The following is a 23,684-nucleotide window of genomic DNA, read 5'->3' as shown; positions in this document are numbered from 1 at the left end:
TAATAGCAGTAATTGCTGTAGGCAGGTCTACAATCAGAGCAGAAATGATGTAAGTATAAAGATTTTCAGCTTTATCATACAATGCACAGAGGGAGGACTGATGTGATTCAGTTGAATTTTCATTCATTTTCTGTAACTTTATTATTTAAATAGTAGCCTTAGGTAAAATGTCCTTACAATGAACAACTTTCACTTACAGCGTCAGTAAAATGTTCTTGACTGCCCAATCATGTTCTTACAATAACCACCAGTGTACGTACATACGCACACACACACACACACACACACACACACACACTTTGCCTTACCAATCTACTAAGTTCTCATAAATATAACTTCTCTAAATATTACAGCATCCCAAATTTGACTTTGTGTACCAAGAAATACATTAAAATATGTGATAATTTCAGTCTGTTTCCCTTAGACTTCTGAATCACTCACATTCCCCCAGGTGAAAATAAACAAACCCCATCCAGTATTCCTCTCTCGACTATAGGCTCCAGCTTGACTCCAGGTCTTGACCAAAACACTTAATACCAACACATGGACACTACCAGATTTTGATAGACTCCAAATCCTCCACTCTTTCAGGAGATTTAAGCAGAATCAGCTGGAGAACATTGGTGAAAGTAAATAATTAGATGGAGAGAATAAAGGAAAAAATGTAAATTATGATTATTACATTTTAAATAAAAATATGATTAATATTTATCCTCCAGATGAATCAGCAGTGATTGGTTATTACTCAGCATGCTGACTCTACATAGTTTTGGTGTCAAAACAAAATAATTAAATTCCAGCTTTATTTACACTATACCACAAATGTTTTCATCAGTGAGAAACCAAACACATTTATAAGTCTTTCTATCAATTACTGGTAATGGTTATCAATAAGAGCCCTAAAATGATTAGCGTAAGCAAGAGAGAAAGGACAGATGGCTAAAATCAATAATGACAGAGAGAGAGAGAGAGAGAAAGAGAATATATCCCTAATAGGACTCTGCCCTCACAACAGTGCCCTATCTACCATCTTTTCCCAGAATCCACATCACTAAGACTTAGCGCTCTAATCCTTAAACAGGAGATGGGCTGCACTTTTTCTCTGTACTATTTCTCCCCATTTATGGAAGGCTTATAGCCACATGGTCACTTCCTAGCAGCCTTCTCTTCTGCAGCAAAGCCTCACCAGAAGCCTGCGGTTCAGCCTCAGCCTAAACACAAATGTTACCAGAAAAAAAAAAAAAAAAAAAAATATATATATATATATATATATGATAGGCAGCTGGAGCAGAGCTTATTACATATATCAACAAATACATGTACACAGTCATTTTATTCAGTAGATTAATAAACTTGACAAGGCAGGAACGTAGGACCAGACTAATATTTAATACCTTTATTTAGGTAACCAAACTGGTACCATAGTACACTGCAGTTATAATTCTTGACAATAACAATAATAATGGGCGGCACGGTGGTGCAGCAGGTAGTGTCGCAGTCACACAGCTGCAGGGGCCTGGAAGTTGTGGGTTCGATTCCCACTCCAGGTGACTGTCTGTGAGGAGTTGGTGTGTTCTCCCCGTGTCCGCGTGGGTTTCCTCCGGGTGCTCCAGTTTCCTCCCACAGTCCAAAAACACACGTTGGTAGGTGGATTGGCGACTCAAAAGTGTCCGTAGGTGTGAGTGTGTGAGAGAATGTATGAGTGTGTGTGTTGCCCTGTGAAGAACTTGCGCCCCCTCCAGGGTGTATTCCCGCCTTGTGCCCAGTGATTCTGGGTAGGCTCTGGACCCACCCCGACCCTGAACTGGATAAGCGGTTACAGATAATAAAAATACATTGTTTAAACCTTGTTTACTTCTACAGCACGGTCAACGCCAGCCCAAAGTCAAGCTCATCTAATAGGAAAAGAGCTGAGGGAGATTCCTGTTGGACAGTCCTCAACTTCGGGCTTAGAGTTAGCTAGCTAACTGAGAAATCCTGCTTTGTGGAATACCCCACAGGAATGGTGACCAGTGGTGGAATGGTAGCATTACATGTCTGTCACCAGACGAGGGCAGCAAATATTTAACAGTAATTTCTTACCTGTGTTTGTAGCATTGCTCAGTGTTATGTATTGTTTTTTCATTGCTGTTACATTAAATATTAGTTGTTCACAAGCAACATTTTTGTCTAGTTTCTGTACTGTTATGTGAAGTACTTTGAATTGCAGTTGTAAGAGGAAAAGCCAATGCATTTCTACCACTTCAAATGCCATTGTGTTAATATCAAAGCTCGTCCTTTGTAGATCAACACTCCAACTCCAAAGACAATTTATACAAACAAACTTTTTTAAGCACTTTTTTTGTTTACTCTGATAAAGCAAAACTAATCCTCTCTGTGAAGTTGCACACCCCCATGGCTTTGGAGTATTCTGGCCATTTGAGAAATCACGTTTTATTCCAACAGACTGTGACTCAGTGGTGGCTTAGATGAAGACGTTTCACCTGTCACGAAGGACACCTGAGTCATAATCCAGACAATCCAGAAGAGTGCAAAACAGGAGAGGAAATGTGGAAATGCACCCAGCTATAAGGCTGACTAGACACCCACAATGTAAAACTGTTCAGAAATCAAGGCCGAGAGAGCCATGCCTAAAGCTGATAATCATCAGCCATTATCACAGCTCTCTAATGACAGTTCCCATCAGCCTGAATACCAATCTCATTTACTCTATTTCTCCACATTAGCTCATCAAATGACCCACAAAATGACTTTGCCATTCCAGCTTCTTATCTGAATCACTCTCGGCAATAACTGTTTTCCTTTGTTTTGATTTGAATTATGCTGTTTGTCTAGAGACATCACATCAGATATTTATTTGTAAATGATATAAATTTACAAGGATTAGGATTTCACAAAACGTTTGATGTGGCAGCTTGTAAAAAAGTCATTTTTGTTGCAAGAATCGCTAGAATTACTCAACTTTCCTATTATGAATAGGCACCAGAATGTATAATCTGTGATGGAGACCAAGAAAGAGAGGGTTTATGTGAAGATCCAGAGGGAAGATAAAGATGAACATGGAGATGAATGAAGGAGGCCAGCACTGAGGATGAGAGACATATGGGAGATATGTAGCCTGTTAATTAATGAGGAATGAAGAACTTTTCACACTAAAGTAATCTCCTGCATAATGGAGGGCCTGCCCTTAGCTATGTGTGTGTGTGTGTGTGTGTGTGAGAGAGAGAGAGAGAGAGAGAGAGAGAGAGAGACAAAACAGAGATAGAAAGGGGAGACGTAGCTATCTGCCCTTCCCCTTTCTGATCTGTAGTTATTAATCCACTCACAGCAGCAGCTGGGTCAGATCTAAATTATATATACCAGAGAGTGACATTAAGGAATGACTGTCGGACTGGAATGTGAAACACATGGTCTGTTCATCTCACTTCAGTAGCTCTTCTCTCGAAGAAACCATGCTTCACTACTGACTGATGAATTCCTACAACTTTACTTAAAGGTATACTTCAACTATAGGTACATTTTTAATGAAGAAGTGTTCAATATTTCACTTACGTTCAGGGAAACAAATAGAGGTAATAATGAATAAATACAGGGGCAATGTCACATCTTTTTAAAGGAAATAAACAGAAAGCCAGAGTGCTGAACTGAGAACTTTATATTCATTATGCCAGTACAAAAACTGAACTTTAAACTACCATATTTGTGTACTGTTCTCTTTTGTGTGTATGTCAAGACAAATTTCTAACATTTTTTTTCTTTTACCATAATCATATATTAAATATTCCCTGAGCACACTATTAAAAAGAGTGACTTTTACATGTCAGTATATGTTAATACACGTTTTTCTGTGTATTCTTTGTTGTCTAGGCAGTAAAAACAAAAGAAAATATCAGTGTGAGTAAAACTACTGAAGCTTTTATGAGGTAGAATTTTTTATTTCCACTTTGACACTGTTTTGAGATTAACATTACAGACTAAAAATGAACTACTACAGTAAAAGTCATGCCACAGTAAATATGAATTCATATGGGTAGTGAAATTCAAGTTTCACTACCCATTCTCTTTGAAATGATAGTCCAAATGACTGTCTTTATAATGAAAAACACACCTTTACCACAGAGAGGTCAACTTCTGAACACAAATGTATTCAACTGCTCTTAGCACATACAAAATGCAGAGGGGTGAAGATGTGAGAGGTGAATATTTCATGTCCTAGGAGATGTGGTCCTTTTTTATGCAGGCAGCAAGAGAAGGCAATGAGTCAGTGAACTGATCAGCTTGTGCTCTACAGATAGCCCTGTGGCTAACATTAATCAAATGCTGTAGGAGGCATCATAAAGCATTGTGTCTGGTCCAGAGTCAAGCTCACACTTGCAAATTTAAAAAGATGTGTTGAAGCAAAGTGTGTTAACCTTACATTTCTGTGCAGTATATCACTTTCTCACAAAGTTTACAGAACAGGAAACGGCATTCTCTAACATGGATCCCAACAGGAAGTGATCAATCTGGATTGGTATTAGAAATAAAATGTTGGGATACAAATACAGTAAATTAAGAAATGCAGTAAGGTAACCTCAGGTCTTCAGGAGCTTAAAATTGTCATCAAATACCAATTTTGTTTATTCATATGATTTCAAGGTTACTTAATGTGTTATAATAGAAGCTACATGACAGTAAAATAGCCTTCTATTATAAATAAAATAAAATTACTGCTTACAGAAACAAAAGGTATCTCAGAACCTATGAATTCATAAATGATACCACTTCATTCATGACATAAAACGTCAGTTGGTCAATTTTGTGTCACACAATTTTGTGTGTTATTTTAAGCAGATGAGCTTGTATAAATGCAATGACACTGTATCTTATTATATATATTACTTATTGTTTCATGTACAATCTCTAGTTTTTGAAGACAGGGAAGCAGATGGTAGTTAGAAAGACACAAGGGACAAAAAATAAGTGTTTGCGAGCCATAACTATGGTGGAGTTATACTCCGTCGTACAAAACAGTGCTGTTAAATACAGCGTGAGTGTGTAGAGTGGACAGCACTGCTACAGACCGTGTGAGAGGTGGACTGAACTGTTAACACTGGTAATTGCAGGAAGAGTAAAGATGTGTGTTTATTCCTCATTCTCCACCAGCAAGACTCCACTTATGATGGAATGACCGGAAGAATGCTTTGCGTTCACACTGAGGGTGGGGTGGAAGGCTACACTTCCTCCTTGACCTCTATGTAAACCACAAAATTAATGTCAGAACACCGTGCCCTTCTTCTAGCCTTTGACTTCAACATTGTGAGGCAAAGTCAATGCTTTGAAATGTGGTTCACACCCAGCATGATAACAGATGCAATAGAGTGACTGGTAAACTCAAAGCTAGATCGAGTCTTCATCACGTTCCCTAGGGCAGGAGATAAATGTGTACTGTGCTGAATGTCTCTGAAGCCTAGGCACATTGAGTAATTGCTAACTGGATGCTGATGAAGATCAGCTGTCTGTTAAAAGAAGCTGGATGTGTCTAAAAGGCTCCATCCATCAGCTCCATCTGCCTGCCAGGCTCATTCCTGGCAAATGTCAGAATAACTGAAAGGCTGGAGAGTAAGGAGACTAGGAGTGGAATTACTATAAGCTTCGCTTGTCCCAGTAACGGAATAATCTTAATTTAATATCTACAAGAAACAGCAGATGGTTAAACTTTAGAAGTTGGATATGTTTATAACACATAATGAAACATAAGGCTGTTTTTAAAAATGTATTCTGGGCCTTTCTTCCGATGCATTTGTCATAAAATTCAAATACAGCATTAAAAGCAACAGATATTTGCAATTAATTCAAAGAAGCAATAAGTTGTTTGTACCTCAAAAGCCCAATATTTCCAGAGGTGATTATCTAATTAAGTGAAGGAAAAGCATACTGCAATTTAGTCCCTGAATGGACCATTATACTCCAGAGAGTAGTTCTTTCTGATTCTGACCTCTAGATGTCATTAATTGCTGATTCAATAATTGAAGACGAATAATTGGAAATTACTGTTTGTTTTCACAAGTATTAGGTTTGTTCTGAAAGTGACAATTACACAGTGACCCTTAGTTTTGCCACAGACTAATTACTAACTAATCTAGCAGGAACCATAAAAGTCACAATCTTTACAGCCTGAGCCTTTACAGCCCAATTTAGTTTGAGGCCCTAAATATCTGTAACTGCTTAATGTGATGCAATTTACTTGAGGTTGTTTTCCCCAAATACCCATTTAGTCATTTAGTCTCACATATGAAACCTGGTGCTAAGGATGCCCTTTATTTTGTACATGCATAATATCTTCCTGCCATACCTGCACATAGCTCCTATGTTCATTTGTGGAAGGTCTAGTGTCTTGCTTTGGTTGGTAGAACAGACGTAATAAACTTCTAAGGCACCGATCCACTCAAAGAATTAAAAAAGTAGCAATGCGAATGATCAGATAGCCAAAAAGAACTCACTGTCACCACCACCACACATACGTACCCAAACACACACACACACAGATGGTAATTATAGACAACAGAGGAGAAAATGTCTCTGAATTATCACTCTGAGACAGTTCAGCAGAGATGTATTTATAGGGCATTAGTTTAATTGCTGGTAGAGGATGAGTCTTTTCAGAGGATCTGTGTATGAGTGTGAGAGTGTGTGTGTGTGTGTGTGTGTGTGTTTTAATATAAAAGGGTGAATGTAGGCATCTGTGTGTGTTTGTGCATATGTGCTGGATTAGCATCTGAGCCTAAGTGTATATGTGAGAATGTGTGTGTGTGTGTGCGTGTGTGTGGGGTGGGGGGGTGTCAATGGATTTGACATTACACAGAGCTGATAACTGTCTCCCACTGCTCAGCTTTAGAGGAGTTGAGAAGCTGAAGGTTAATGAAAGTCGTAATGAAATCAGATTGAGCCCTGCACTGCTCCGGACGCTTGCAGCACCTTAACTGCAAATTTGGCTTTAAGTTTCAGTCATCCTGGAATCAAAGTGTAACCTTGCTTTATACCTTGTTGTAAAAAAAACATGGAAAAAGATAAGACAGGAGAAGCTGATCCTTGACTGATATACACAAATATATCAACATATTTTCCAAAGTTTTCTCTTTGTTCAGATATGTACTTCTCAACAATGAAGGAAGAAATGATTTGTGATTCTATGCTGAAGAATTCCATGAAGGAATTCAAGGCAGAAACGTTGGAGAAATGTGTTCATGTCAACAAGCCATCTGATACAGACTCTGATTCTTTTAACCTGGCAGCACTACTGTGGATAGTCACCCTGAGATAATAAAAACCAGGTTTGTTAACTTCGTAGAGCACCTGGAGGAGAAGACCAACAGCCAGGGAATCTTAAGACTCCCTCCATGTGTTCCTTCCCCTCCTCCATACTTCCTTTGCTTTATACACACAGGAGAGACAGGAAAGACCTGCACTTACAGATAAAAACAAAGCCTGGGACATATTCCAACAATATCAGGCAACAAGCACGCACGCACACACACACACACACTCACACAAACATACACAAACACGTGTACCATATTCTATATTGATAGGAGGTTGTATATGTTGCCTTTATCATGTGTACCATTTCATCTCCCGTACTGAACCGTAAATGAAAGCTTACAAATATATACCTCTCCTTCTGGGGATGAGAAAGTAATGTAGCTTTACGGAACAAAGCTGGACTTTATAAACAAATGTTATACACTTTTTTTCCCCCTGACAGTGTATGTACTATTAACCTAACCCTTAAAAAGATCCCATACAAACGTACACATACAGATCAAACTCACAGGTCAAATGTTAAGGTTGTTTCAGAGATCATTAAATAGGAAAGAGTGCATGTTTCAATACTGTTATATTTTCCAACTACCGCTGCTGCTTGAAAAGCTAGACCAGTTACGTGCATCAGTGAGCTACACCCATTTCCGTGGTTAAGCTAGGCATGATGAGTTCTGCAAGGACCCAACCTTTTATTACAGTGAAGATGAGGAAAAGTAATCATTCTGATACTCGAAACTACTGAGCTAAAATAGGGGGAAAAAAGATTATCTGATGGGAAGATAATGTATTCTGCATTCAATAAAAGTTTCACAGGACTTTATTTAGCTTTTGTTTTCATATCTTACTTTATGGGCCATGTTTAACTGGAAAAATATAAAATATGCTGTTATTTCTGCACAGTGATTTATCTTTTCTAAAATACTGTATATTAAGTTCAGGGCGGTAATGTCACTGACACACAACTCCAGGGTTCTGGGGTGGTTTCAAGCTCTGCCTCAGCTCATTGTCTGTGAGGAGTCAGTGTCTGCATGGGTTTCCTCCACTTGCTCCAGTTTCTTTACACAATCCAAAAAAAACATGCCTGTAGATGGACTGGCTATTCAAAAGCGTCCATAGGTATGAGTGAATGTGTGAGGGTGTGTGCCTGCCTTGTGCCTGATGATTCCAGGTAGGCCCCAAACCAACCGCAACCCTAAACAGGATGGAGCAGTTACAGAAAATGAATGAACAAATGAAAAATCAGCTAAATATTTAACTTAAAATTGATTAAGTGATTTTTTGGATGTCTGAGTAGATAATCTTGCAAACATGTGGACAAAACAGGGGGTTCCAAAAGTGCAGACAAATAAAATACTAAAATATGTCGATAACATTAAACATCAAAACACCACAAAAACACTGTTTAGACATCTACTATGAGATTCACACTGAAGCAGCAGGTGTTCTCAGAACAATGGACTGTCCACCCAAGTGGTCATCAAACATTATTAAGCATGTTTGGGATTACTTGGATCATGAGAAGCAAACAAAACAAAAAAACCACAATGAGCTTCTAATACTAAATATTTGATGTGTGGAAAACTATTTCAGCAGATTTCTTTTTACAGATGATTACATTTACAGATATAAATAAATAAATAATGTATTATTCATTCATTCATTCATTATCTGTAACCGCTTATCCAATTCAGGGTCGCGGTGGGTCCAGAGCCTACCTGGAATCATTGGGCGCAAGGCGGGAATACACCCTGGAGGGGGCGCCAGTCCTTCACAGGGCAACACAGACACACACCCACACTCACACCTACGGACACTTTTGAGTCGCCAATCCACCTACCAACGTGTGTTTTTGGACTGTGGGAGGAAACCCACGCTGATACAGGGAGAACACACAAACTCCTCACAGACAGTCACCCGGAGCGGGAATCGAACCCACAACCTCCAGGCCCTTGGAGCCGTGTGACTGCGACACTATAATGTATTATGACTGAAGAAATTTTATAACGTATCTTCTTTTTCTTCCTTGTAAACACCTATAATTTGCATCATTTCCCTTTCTGCTACACGTTTAAAAAAAAACACAAACAAGGCTGAAATGTGATCGAATGTTGAGATGTGATCGGGTTTCTTTTCATATTTTAACATTTACAGTAATATACATGGTCTACTTGGACAGCTAAGAGCTGGATGTGTGGACCACTGAAGAGTGGCGGGTGACGCTGTTTGCTCAGGATGCCCTGGATTAACATGATGAGTTCTGCTTGGATTGCTTCATATACTACACAACCTGTAAAACGTGATCATCCCTGACACATAAACCTCATGTCTCACATCTATCCGATCCAGTGCTAGAGGCAAAGCTTATCGCTTATGTTGGTCTGATGGTTCTTAAAGGCATGTTAATCACATTCCACACTTTGGCCAGATGTCAGGTTTATGTTGAGGATAACCATGAGGCAACAGCAAGGGTAAAGGAGGTAACCATGTAATACCAAAGACAAAAAGATCAGTATCCCAGAATCATTACAGCAGGACCAGGCTGGACCAGACTTACATTGCACAAAAATGATGGAGCAATTTCAAAAGAAACACTGGATGAGCATATTTCCAAGCTTTGTGTCCATATAGTGTCGGTAGACAGATAGATGCATAGATACAAACTGAATTAAAAGATTTACAGACCATTTACAAAATACTAGAGTAGAAATTCAAGCAAGACTTGTGCAAATTATCATACAAATTACATTTAAACACTGCTACTCTCCTAGTGTACAAGATAAATGGAGAACTGACTTCCCCTGACACAATGGATTTAGCATTAATCTTACTCATCATTACATATCATTATAGCTCACACATTCTCTTTTATGCATGACAAAGACAGCACCTCCGGAATTGGATCTGACACCTATTTTAGTGGATCTGATTATTAATTGTCCTATTACATACATTAATACTATGATCTGTAGAGATCACAACCATAATCATTTCTAGGATTTTTTAGTTTTGTTGCAAATAAAACTAGACAACAAAAATGATATATCTGCTTATTTACATATTCTATATACACATTAGCATTTTCTATTTGCACATGAATACTTTAAATTAAATCTACAAAATACAGCTTGAATAGGTAGTGACATTGCCACACAGCTCCAGGGTCCTGGGTTTGACCCTCGCCTCAGGTACTAAGGTCAAATATGGTCTGTGAGAAGTTTGGCATGTTCTCATCATGACTGCATGGGCTTCCTATGGATGCTCTGGCTTTCTCCCACAATCCAAAAACATGAGTTGGTTTTGTGAAACTGTCCACAGGTTGAGTGTGTGAGTAAATAGGAGAGTGTGTGATGCTGTTTAACGGATTGGAGTCCCTTGCCTTGCACCTGGGTCTACTTTGACCCTGATCAGTCTGAAGCAGTGACAGAAGATGAGTGAATCAGTGACCAATTGAAAATGTTATGAACAGTGCAAGCATCCAAGATATGAACAGATGTCTACAGTATTTTTTCTTCATTAGCCACAAGCTAATTTTTAGACATAGACACAGATGTAATATAATCATTGTTAAAGTATATTTGTTCTAATATTCCCCCTTACCACTTTTACTGGACAGATCCATAAATAAAAATAACATAGCAACCACAAAGTGTGACAAAATGAGCAAAGCCAAAATACAGGCCTGGCATCATGGAGATGGATTAATGTATATCTAACCTTAGGGGGTTACTGTTTCCCACACACTGTCAAATTAGTTTAGAGATGCTCTCACTAAAACATCCAGTCTGGGTTGAGCAGTGTAATTCCACTGTTAAACTGGTCCAGAAAACAGCCAAATAATTGATGACAGAGTCCAAAAACAGACCACAGTAGGCACAGAGGGAAGGTCAAAGGTGACAGGAAGCAAAGAGGATGTTGCGTTTCAGTAGTGCTGGATCTGGGATATTGTGTTGGGCTTTAAATAATTGTAAGTGGCTGTCTTTGAGGCTGCTGAGCATGTGAGTTGTGATTAGCTCAAAGGTCATCAGAGACAAAAAGAAGCTTAGAATATGTGAGCCCAGTAGCATGTCCCACCTACAAACACACACACACACACACTTCTGCTTGAGACTGTAAAACCCTAACACTATTTTGTAATGCCATTTCCCAGAACAAATGTCTGAATTTATCATATAGTTTACTTCAGTGGAAAAAGCATAATTTAGTCACTATGGTACTCAGCCTCTAAATTTAAAAAGAAAACAATTTGTTCAGGGGAAAAAAGAGGCTATGACAACACAGCTCCTTTGGCCTATGAAAAACTGTTTATGGAAAAATACTATTACATTGAGTGTCCCCATTCTTGGCTGATTTCCTAAAGGAACAACTTCAGTCACACAGCTCCCTGGGGCCCAAGAAATGAAACGAAGTAATAAAAACATTACACTTTAAGGCTTGACAGTATAATAAAATGATAACTTGGACAAACTGAAACAAGGCGAAATATGGTACATCAAGCATGGAACTTACAAATAAGAGTGCCAAAATATTATTTACTAACATGATTTTTTTTATCACACAATTTCTGGGTCCAGTGCCTTTGAAAGGTAGTGCACAGAAAGCTGATACATGAAATAATTATAAACAGGACAGTATAGAGTGAATTAGGGTCCAGAAATATTTTCTGCTGTTTTAACATTCTATACACAAACCCCCCTTAAGATAACAGACATGTGTTCTACGACCTTCATTTCATGTTGCATTACAACTACTTTGCCCTAGCAGGAGAATCTCAGGATATGCCATCTACTCTTTAACACTGGAGATGTCAAACTCACAAAATCAGCAGTCGCTGATCACTGCCTGGTGGTCTGAATAAGAAATGCTTTCTGATTTATAATGCTTTTGTATTTTTATAACAGTTTAATGGCTTCTCAGGCCCCCTATACATACAGATCAGGAGAATACATTCACCAAGACATGCACACATTCAGTAGCTCAAAATATGAGGACAGACCTGACTCTGCTGATCTTTGTGTCTTTTATTATTCTCACTTTTACTTTTGTTATTGCTCTTTGAACAGAGATTATAGTCGTAGTATTGATGGCGAAAAGTGGAAAATCCTCATCTGAAAAGCCATGCAATCACACAATTTTGATTCAAACTCATAAAATATGTAGTAATATTTCAAAATATTGAAATGATAGCCACTTTTGATTTCATTAAGCACATTAAGTGGTAAATGCAAATTCAAATGAAATCCCACAACAATATGCATGCATCTTTAATAATAAAATATGGCGCCAAAAAGAGTGAAGTAACGGCATAAACGAACCATGTTTTACTGCATAAGGAAACATTCAATGAATTGTTCTTTATGAATACATCTCTAACAGACTATAAACATATAAGGGAATAAATCAGGGCCCCATTCAGATCTATGCTTGTAAGTTTGAGTAACTATAAAACACATTTGATTTGTGACTTATATTCCTAATGATTAGTAATTCATTATTATATGTGAATTATAATAAATGTACTTACTATTCTACAAATTAAAATCATGTTGTGCTCTTTACAACTGAAATAAATTTAAAAGACCCCCACATAGTGTAACGGTTCTATACCAATTAAAGGTATCACTTACAATCAAATAATTCAATTCAAGAGCCCTCAAGAAATCTTTATTTTGAAGGGTCTTATTTTGAATGCATTACACTACTTAATGTAAATCTTAAAGAAATTGCTTGTGCAAAATTTCATCTTGATGTGTTTTTAAAGAGGAGGGGGGGGTCTCCTTGAAAAATAAATTTGCATGACTTTGTCTTTTTGTGTGGCAGCAAATTTACACAGCAGAAATGTTTTGCGTGCACTCTCAAACACACACACACACACACACACACACACACACACACACACACACACACACACATTGAATGTGGGCCTGCCATGAGTGGCGAGATACTGCTCTCTCAGCCACCACTAAGAAGGGATGGATTTCTATTAAACCCTGCTAAACATGCTGGGAGATGTGTGTATGTCTGTGGGTGTGTCAGTGGGAGATACACAGCTGTCAGCAGGACTATTTTCAATCCACCATCTTATGGTGGTCAGACATATAAGACACCAGCCTTATTTCCAGGTAATAACCCAGCACTGTGATTTTCCTGCACTATTATGTATCATTTCAGGTTATTTTATTCTGTGTACCTGAACCATTTCCCTCCTGAAGAGTGCAGTCACTGCTGGATACTGCCTCTTCCTGACCAAATATGATGGAACATAACATAAAGGAAAAAGAGACTGAAACACACACACCCTGATGTTATCTGCTTGCTCTGTGGTCAACTGTATGTCTCCCAGCAGGAGGAGAGATGACTAATTGCATGTGGGATGTAATATTGTGTTTCCAGTGTCACTTCTACGTACCACTGACAAAACCCTAAAACACCAACATTCACATCTTTTGTGAGTATTATAAAATAAAAGATAATGCAGGGTTTCAGTGGAATGTATGCTAAATGTTTTATATGCTGTATATAAAAGGCCCAACTTTTTTGGGGTGTAACCACTTGAGTGTTGCATTTACTTTTCCTGTGAAAACAATGGACATTTTTGTGCTTTCTTCAAACATGTAACATATCACAGATTCTGGGTTTTACTGGATTTTAAAGATAATGTAAAATATATCAGAATCAGTAAATGTACACATGAAAATTACTGGATATTATCATGGCCTAACATTTACATTAGAGCACATCCCTAGAAATATATTTTACACTTGTTACTCTTGCTTAGAAACCATCACCATGCTCCATCAATGCAGTACTTTGCCTTTACATCTCCCACTGCATATAATTATACTGCATGTTTTGCTATGTTCAAAGTGTCTATTCTTGAGGATTTTAATGAGTAAAATGTAAAAGCACTGGAGATAGTCTTGTAAAACAATGTGTAAAATCATGCTACATTTAAGCTCTTTAAAGAACAAATCCGCTGCCGCATGGAAAATGCCACACAAGCAACTTCTATTAACATATGCCAGTTTAATTTCCAGAATGCTGAGCATGACAAAATGTTTTTCATGTTAATGCCATAGTGATTAAAGTGCTGTGTCCTTTAGTCAGGACTTTTAGTCCTGAGCAGCTGATTTACATAATTGGCCTGTGACATTATGAAACTGGTTGATTGGCTTATTGAGAGTTGCCACAACACGATTCATACACATATACACACACACTCACACACACCAAAACAACACACAATATCTGCTGGCACTGCAGGTGGGACTTAGAGTAAACTTATCACATACTCATAGTCATTTTTATGGGTTCAGACCAAGGTTGCACCATATATCGTATACTAACTGTCATTGCCAAACTGATATTATAATACTGGAAAAAATAGCAGGTTATTCTTTAATCATATAATTTTACTCATTCAACAATGTGCATTAAAGGAACACTAGGTAGTATTTTACCTTAAAATTAAAGCTTCAAAATCATTGTGATGCTTCACAGACCTAGCTTAGGAAAAACAGAGCCACTGTTGTTTGCTATTCCAGGATCAACACTGCCGAAGTTTTACTATGTAACTTTTGGAAGGGAATCTTTGGAAGTGTGAAAACCACCGCTGCACTTATCTATAACAATTTTCTGGCATTGAAAAAATGGTGAAATTTGACTGGAAAATAATGTATGGTCTTAAATACTGTTATTGTATTTATATTTTATATTCCTAAAACGTGTATCAGCTTGTGCCCTGTCCATTACTGACGTCAGACTTAACCACTAGTTCACCAACAGTCTGTCATAACAGACCCGTGGAAACATAAACACTCAGTCACATCCCACAGTATACTTCAACTGTAACTCATTCCTCTTCATAACCCTAACTGCAGTCATCATTTTATAATCTTGTCTGTAGGCTAAAATTACTCTTTAACCTCCTCCAAATCCAGCCCAGTTTAATATTAAAATTCCAACCACTTTACGTGGCTTAACACCTGCTTGTACCACCTAACCACACTATAAATCCATGCTACAAGGCAGGCCATCATCCAATCTATATCCCACCAATGTTATCAAGTCTATAACCCCTCAATCCAATCTGCAATGCCCCCGGTGCCCCCTCTATAACCCCTAACCAGCCTAGCATGACACCCCATTACATCCACTTTAAATTCTGCATGTCAACAGCATAATTCAGGCGGGTCAAACAAATTTTGCATGTACATATACCTGTCCTGTGTGCTTCATGCCATAATCGCACCTAAAAATGCAATCTTCTCTATTCTTCTGACTCATAATTGTTATTCTTAGTGAATGAAATTACTACAATAATATTTCTCTTTCAGTTTATCCCATTAAATAAAAAGATTTACATAGCTGATTAAATTTGCTTCTAACACTTAATTTCATGTGAAAGAAGTGCTCAATATGATGCACAGATCTTCATTCATTTATTCATTGACTAATATTCTATAGTCACTTAATTCAGAACAATGTCATAGTGAGTCAGGAGCCTACTGGGAATCAAAGGGCACAAAGCAAGCAGGATGCCAGTCCATTGAAGGGCACCACACACTTACATTTCATAGCCGGTCAACAGAAAAGCACATATTTTTGGACTGTGTGTAAACCAGAGCACTTGGTAGAAACCCATGCAGATGTGAAGAATGCTTAGATATTCAGGGCAGTTTAATGTTTTATTAAATGTGAGGTGCATATCATTTAAAAAGCATGTATTCTAGGATATAATGTTATGGTAGCCCAGAAATGCTTAGATTATTTTATTGGTTGTGCAAAAGTGTACAATGATAGACTAGTGCCCTGTCAAGGCTATGTTCCTGACTTGTGCAGTGATTCAATGCTCCAAACCCACAGTGACCCTGAAGAAGTTACAGAAAATGAATGAACTAAGTTTCAGTTAAAGGTCACACTGTAACTAAATCATGCATTTCTAAAATGATAAAAAAAATCTTTCCTTTGATCATATCTTCTTGACATTTGTATACATTCAAAATGGCAGATGATGTTATGAAATACTGTACAAAAATACACAACTATGTGTTTTATTTGACAGCTGCTGAGTGACTATATGCATAAATGTTCACAGTGTCTAGTATTTAAAAAAATATTTAAAAAGCTTACAAAAAATTTCCAATCCTCTTCTATGAATCATGTTTCTCTGTTACTCTACCAAAGGCCCCTGGCTCATTCTCATGGAAAAGCTTAAAATGATCTGAATGACAGGATGTGTGGTCATGGAGATGCAAGTCAGTGGCCCTGGTTTCTCTGAAGCCATCTTATCTGCTGACCGCTAAACTCGCTAACCTCTGTCCGTGACAGGATCCACATCCTTCTCTCACAAAAAGACTTGAACCCGAGGAAGCGTGAAAAAGACAATGATGCAGTGGGTGTAAAGGTGCTGTGCTTTGGTGTAAGATGATTGGTAAGAAGTGTTATAAATCTCAGGTACCTCAATTGGACTCCCATCTTTTTTCAGCAGGTGCTATAAGCTATATTGACACTTTCTGACCATCCTCTAGTCTCAAAGCTGCTTTTAAATGTAAAAAGCTAAGTACAATGTACTTCCTGAACACTTTCATTAAATCTAAGACTTACAGTACACCAGCAGGTTGAGGTTTCTGACACTGAAAAGCAAAAATAGTGTGGTAGCTAAGGGGCTGTAATTGTAGAAATACAAAGTGCTCCTGTAGGGTCAGTGTAACTCAAAGAATGAACAGTGAGTGTAGAAACAAGAAAATTGTCATAATGTTATGGTTGATCTGTGTAAATTGAGCAGCCAGAAGTAAAAAGGTCATCAAGTTACATTAAAACTGCCAAGAACTGTTTCACTGTTTAATACACTGTTCATGCTTCTGCATTATTTAACATATGTATTCCTTGCACAAGTGCATTAACCAGTAGCAGAAGTTGTTAGCATATCCTTCCTCAGTAGCAATATCCCATGAGACAGAAGACAATACCCTACAAAGCGTCTCTTTACTGCTGTATGTCTAACAAAAATCCCGTAACAGGAAGGATGGGTGGAGGCCGGACCAACAAAGGGGGTTACATTTCCCCTCCTTACTGTGAAGATTAGACCACAAACCAGATCACAATGATCTAAGAAAGATTTTATTTGCAGAGAGATATCTTGCAAAATAAGCCATTTACAGTAAATGTACATAATTTAGTGTATATAAACTGTTAATACCATAAAGTGTCAACAGAGTTCAGCTGCAGTTGTGAAGGGCCTTAGCCCAGTTTGGCTACTCAATAACACCTGATTTAAAGGGGAATTCCATCTTTTGTTTTCCACAAAGTCTGCATATTAATATCCACATCTGAGATGTAAATAAATTATGTAAATGTAACAAATACATTTTTCAAAGTGTCAATTTATTTTAATTTTTTCTTAGTTTTATAATAAATGTAAGTAATGTTAAGATTGTGGTAAATTCTAAATTTTTTGGCTAAAGTTTACCTGCATGTTTATAAAATAGAGTTTTTAAAAATATTTTACAAAATAATTCCCAGATTTGTATTAATTATTTCATGTAATGTAGTAGATTTTGTAGATTTGGATGTTTCTTTTTACCACTACTGTCAACAATTCAGAAGCTGTAATTTTCAGCTTTTCTTGAAGAGCGTATTCCAAAATGATGTTGATTCCTTCCAATAAAAAATAATAAATTAATTTTAAAAACCACCAAACTTTAGTGAGGTTCAGAAAACTTTGAGAAATAAATGTAAATTCTTAATTCTATTTTTCAATTTATTGAACTAGTATAAGTGTAATCACAAAGGTTAGCATTACATGTAGTGCACTGACACAAAAACTGTGCAACTTCTAAGTTTAATCTATCATAGTGTGGACACTTCCTTTATCTTTGCTCTGTGGCCTGCATGAGACCTTCCTCTAAATGAATTACTATGCCTCAGGCTCAAAGAGGAACACTGTGACACAGGGTTGGAGAAATGTATTTATTTATTTTGTGGCATTATCGAGGTGATCTGGGTGCAGTGGAATTGCAGAGCGCATGAATGCCAGAGCTTATCAGGGAGTGGCAGGCAGCTGTGAGGGGAAGTGGAGAAGAGAGGAGAGGAAAAGCCAGAACGGACACGCTTCCTGCAGATCTGCTGCTATCCTTAACCAGCCAATCTCTCTCTCTCTCTCTCTTTGAAATTCAAAAGAAAATAAGTTTCAGAAATGCTGCAGAATTGGTGTGATTCATATATGGTCTGCACAATACAGAGAAAAGTACAGCACACAAAGTGTCACACTCTCCCTCCCAGGTGATGTCAACAACCATAAATACATCTTTGCTTCTTTCATTTAAGTGTTTCAAACTCAGCATTTGGGCATAACAAAAGCATAAGACGCCTGTATGCCTTTCTCCCTTCCCAGAATATTAAGACTCCTTCTATATTCCTAGCTTTCTTGCTCTTCAAACACCCACCTCTCTTTAATAATCACATATGTTTTAATAGTGTATCACTTTTCAGGGCTTGGCTTAGTAAAAATCTTGTGGCAGAACAGTCAAAGCTGCAATACTGACAAAGGCTTGAAAGTGTTGCTGGCTGCATCAGATATAAAACAGTGACAGTGACCAGTAAATATCTAACCGTTAATCCTGATTCAACTTCTGCTGCATTATTTAGGGTTGCTTCAGTGTTTGAGCCTTTACTTTTCTCAACCTTTCTATCTTGGGTTGTCTCACAGCTAATATCTTACCAATGTCACCCTTTTAAAATGAATAATCTACAAAACATACAATGGCTACTGTCACAAATCAACATTACAGAAATCAAAATGTCATATAATAAAACAACGGAACAGAAATAATACAGAAGAAACATTTAAATGGGCCTTCACTAAAGGGTGTTGTTTTTTAGTTACTCAAAAATTACAGATGTTATTGCCTGCATTTGTTTAGCCAAAAGCCTAGCTCACTCACTTTGCTACATAAGCTCATTACTTAATTCATTACTTCAATCTTCTTCAATCATTAATATGTATAAATGTTAGCGAGATATATCTTAATATTAATTTTAAACTTGTACAACTTGATTTCAAAATGGTTTAGATGCAGTATAGCTGGTAATTATATGTATGGTTGGACCAATCCACCTCCCGAGCTAACTCACCCCTATGTCATTCCCATACCAAATTATGACAGAGACCAAGACAAAACACTAGCTGCATTGGAGATTCTAATAATGGGGTCAGAGATATCAGGTAACAGACGATCAGGTTACAGTGTGGCCACTTTATTTGTAGTAGAGAAAATGAGCATTTGGCTGTGGAGGCATAGAACAAAGTGGGACTTTTAGGGTACATCCATTTTACTTCATTAGTCAATAGCTTCAAGGTTCAAGATCTTTACATAATGTGTACTTTCCCTAAATACCTCTAATTACCCTAACCATTATCATGTACTTCTCATGAATGCATGATTTAGAGCAAGTGGTTGCAAATGTTTCTTCTTTTTTTGATTTGGATTGTTTCTAATTAGCTAGTAATTATATTATAACTTCACATTATACTTGTACATGTACAATTAAGGGAAAAGTTCTGATACATAATTATTAAACATTAAATACCAGTAATGATTTCCACTATATGCTCTTTATGTTATGTTGCAGTAATACAATTATACATATAGTATAAAATATAGTATATAGTATATAGTATACAATAATACAAATTGTAGGCCAATTTCAAAATAATCATTAGATGATCAAAATGATTTTAGTTCTTCATCAGTAGAGAATTACTTCTGATGTATTTTCATGATGAGTAGTCATCAATGAGACACATTATACTTTATGTATGCACCTTCAAATAATCTTGATATTTCAAGTCTTAGCTACGTCTAAAATTATAATCACAGGCTCCTGTTTTGTCTCACTTATGTATTTTTGTCACTCTGCTTGTAAATAATGCATGCTGCTTCTACCTACAATTTAGACTCCACAAGCTTTATTTATGAAGCTAAGTGGTCTTACAACTTCAAGGCTGATAAAATGAAGCATTAGAAAAGCTAAACAGTATGCTCTCATCAATATATAAAAATACCATTACAGCTAGGTCCATTCCCATGGAGAATTATGAACACATTACTGTTTACATGACCAGCCAATCACCTCTGGCTGACAATCTGGTAGTGCCAGATGGATGTCTAAAGCAGGGTGTCTTGAAGGCCCTGGTACTATTTGCCTTGCATCCGATCTACATAATAAACAATGACTGATCACAGAGATCATGCCTTTGATCAGCAAGAGCAATTACAAAAGAGATAAGGTAGGGTGTTTATGTTGTGTTTGTGTATGAGAGAGAGAGAGAGAGGAAGAGACCCTTAAAGCATTGCCCTTCATCCCTCAGGGACAGCAAATTTACCCTTTCAACTGAGATTCCCGCAAGCAAACGGCGGTGCTCCTCTGAAAAGAATGAACACAACAGTTAAATGATTACTGTTATCTAATAAGTTTATCAAGTTGTGCAATCCTGCATTAAAACAACCGCTGAAAATGTTAGTGTTAATGTCATATTATATGTTTACCATGTATTATATAAAATGTTATGGTCTTACGCCATTAAAACATTAATTCATTTATTCACTTTTCTGTAAAACCACTTATCCACACATTTACTCACAATTATGGACACTTTTTGAGTCGCCAATCCGCCTATCAACATGTATTTTTGGACTGTGGGAGGAAACCGAAGCACCCGGAGGAAACCCAGGGGGACATGGGACTTGAACTGTGCTACCGTGCTGCCCACCACTAAAACAAAACAAGTCATTTCATGCAATGGTATGGTGACAAAAGTAATACAATATATAATGGATAAGGTAAAATATAGAGATCCTTCAGTAAAATTTCATATTTTTGTTTTTGCAGCTATAAGAATATTGGTACAGAGTAGTGGCTACAGCAGTTCTCCGCACAAATAATTCAATGCTGTATTTCATTCTCTTACCAGGCAAGCACCAAAAATTATTCCAATACAAAATTCCAAAATAAATTCATACACCATACCAATGAGAGTACCTGCCAAATGACATAAATGTAAAAAATGAAAAGGCATGAGGGGCCACTCGTCTGTTGCGCTACTACAGATCCCACCCACCATACCTAAAGGAACTCTGAAAGTAACTCCTCTGGCTTGAGAAATTCCAAACAGGAGAAACAGAATGGCTTATCTGGCATTGTAGACTGATGCTCTACCAACTGAGCAAATTTTGTTTTCACACCAACTCTGGCGAGTTGATGGTTGTCACTTGAGTTCACATTTTTGGTTTCCATAAGGTGTGATGCTCCTTCTTGTTTAAGGACAAGGCCACTCTGTTCCTCCAGTTTCAGGATCCCCAGGGCTGATTGATGTTTCCCTCCCCAGAGGAATCCCTTTTAAATTTTTGTGTTTCAGTGTTCCTCGGGGCCCAGGGAGCAGGATCTGTGGTATCACATGCAGACCAGTGGTCCCCCAATGACAGAAGCTTTCTTTTTGACCACATACAAGAAGCATTCATGTAAATTGACTTTGAGCTGACAACAAACACAGCAACAACTACATTTATACAAAAGTTGAGCGCACATCCATCATAATTTTATTTACTTTTTTGTTTTGTTCTGTTTTTTAAAGTGAACGGTTGTGAAATTTTCAGAAAATTATAACAATATGATGACAACAACAAAACTTACATGATCTGAAACCATGACAGGAAAACTATCATACTATCCCATCACTACTAGCAGTATGTGCATGCTGGGAACTTACTGTATAATGAAATGCAGGATTATGGAACATAAGGGACAAGCAGAACAAAGGACTGAATGGGAATTATGTTAATATAATATAAAAAGTGCTGTTTTGAAGAAAATTCTTGTAATCTTTTGAAATGGATGAACCATTAAGATCAAAGTGAACATTGTCCGCTTTAACAATTTAAATTCGTTCCTTTGAAAAACCATCATATATATATATAAAAAAACACTCCTGCATTTTCAACTTAATTTCAATTTATGCCTTGCATACTGTGTCAGTGAAGCTCTTTGAAGATCGGTGACTCAATATTCACTTTCAGTAGACACCAAAGGGCAGTTCCAGTTTTCTGTTTTACTACGAAAATTGAAACGAATTATCACCTGCAATAACTAAATTCACAATACAGAGATGATTGAGAATAACTGGTGAAATCCTGGAATATTCTTTTAAGTGGGAAGAAAGCAATGTGTTGATGAGCATGAAATGAATTATGTGAAGATGGCATTTTGCCTTTTGCAGAGAGTAAGATATCTAATGTGTGTACACACAAACACACACAGCCCTGCGGTCTGGGGCTGAACAGCGCACTGTGTAAATATGAAGTGATCACTACAGTCTGTTTACCTCCTCCTCCTGCGAAACAGTCTCCAAATTCACAGCCTTATTTCTTGGATCACACAGATTCGAACAGACAGCCGAGGACAAGCTTGTGAACCTGGGTGCCATGTCGACAGAACCTGGGCAAGCAAATTCCTCACGCCGCTTTACTGCATCAATAAATAATATTTCAGATGTTCCACTTTAAGGTGTTTTAATTTATTTATTATTAATTTATTTTTAAATTTATTTTTACAGAATGGTGAGCCTAAGCTCAGTCAGTTTGCACAGATCCAGTGGCATGAGCTTTGCCATAATTCTGCCCCTAGAAATAGAAAAATCACTCAGGGGATGGTGCTGGCCATTTGCAGTTGTGTGACTTTATCACCTTCCAGCAGGTTTCTCGAAGCCTTGTGCTGTTGCAAGACCTGGAGCTGGAGCACTTCAAACAGACATTATTGAAAAATGGATACCCAGGCTAATTTATTCAAGCATAATAATGGAATTCCAAAGCTACCATTTCACAAGAAGAAGAATCATTTGCATGCTATTTTCTGACTGCTTTATCAGTTCTCTGCTACCTTAGTGACACACAAGGAAACATAATGTGCCTTGGTATAATGTCCTGAAGCATTAACATAATCCATGCATTTCAGTCCTGAAATGTCTTTACAACACTGATTGATTTCAATGTCAAGGCTGCCTTATCAACCTGTAGAAAGAGTAGGACTGCGCTGAAAGACTAGCACTCTCTGAAAACAGTGAACGACAAAGATGTATTTCAATACATGCATCATGGAAAACCGACTCTTTGAAACAGGTTGATGTAGCATTAGTGTGTTTTCACCCGTACCTTGTTTGGTCCAGACTGCTTGTAGCAATGCCATAATATCTGAAGCACTGCGACAAGGAAATTAATCTGTTCATTTATTTTTTCAACTATCGGCCCAATTAAGCACCCGTAAACTTCAGATGCACACCGTCTACACACCAATCAAAAACACACCAATTAATTGGTTTATCATCTTTC

At 37.5% G+C, this 23,684-nt stretch overlaps 1 protein-coding gene across 1 annotated transcript in view; it reads right to left on the bottom strand.

Annotated features, from left to right (window-relative positions):
• The window catches only part of esama (endothelial cell adhesion molecule a), a 43,605-nt gene that overhangs the window by 5,353 nt on the left and 14,568 nt on the right, over positions 1-23,684 (bottom strand). The window lies entirely within an intron of this gene.

The sequence above is a fragment of the Hoplias malabaricus genome, chromosome 18, assembly GCF_029633855.1.
Source record: "Hoplias malabaricus isolate fHopMal1 chromosome 18, fHopMal1.hap1, whole genome shotgun sequence".
Classification (NCBI taxonomy): domain Eukaryota; kingdom Metazoa; phylum Chordata; class Actinopteri; order Characiformes; family Erythrinidae; genus Hoplias; species Hoplias malabaricus.
The sequence above is the reverse complement of the archived record's forward strand: the minus strand, read 5'-3'. Positions and strand labels throughout refer to the sequence as shown.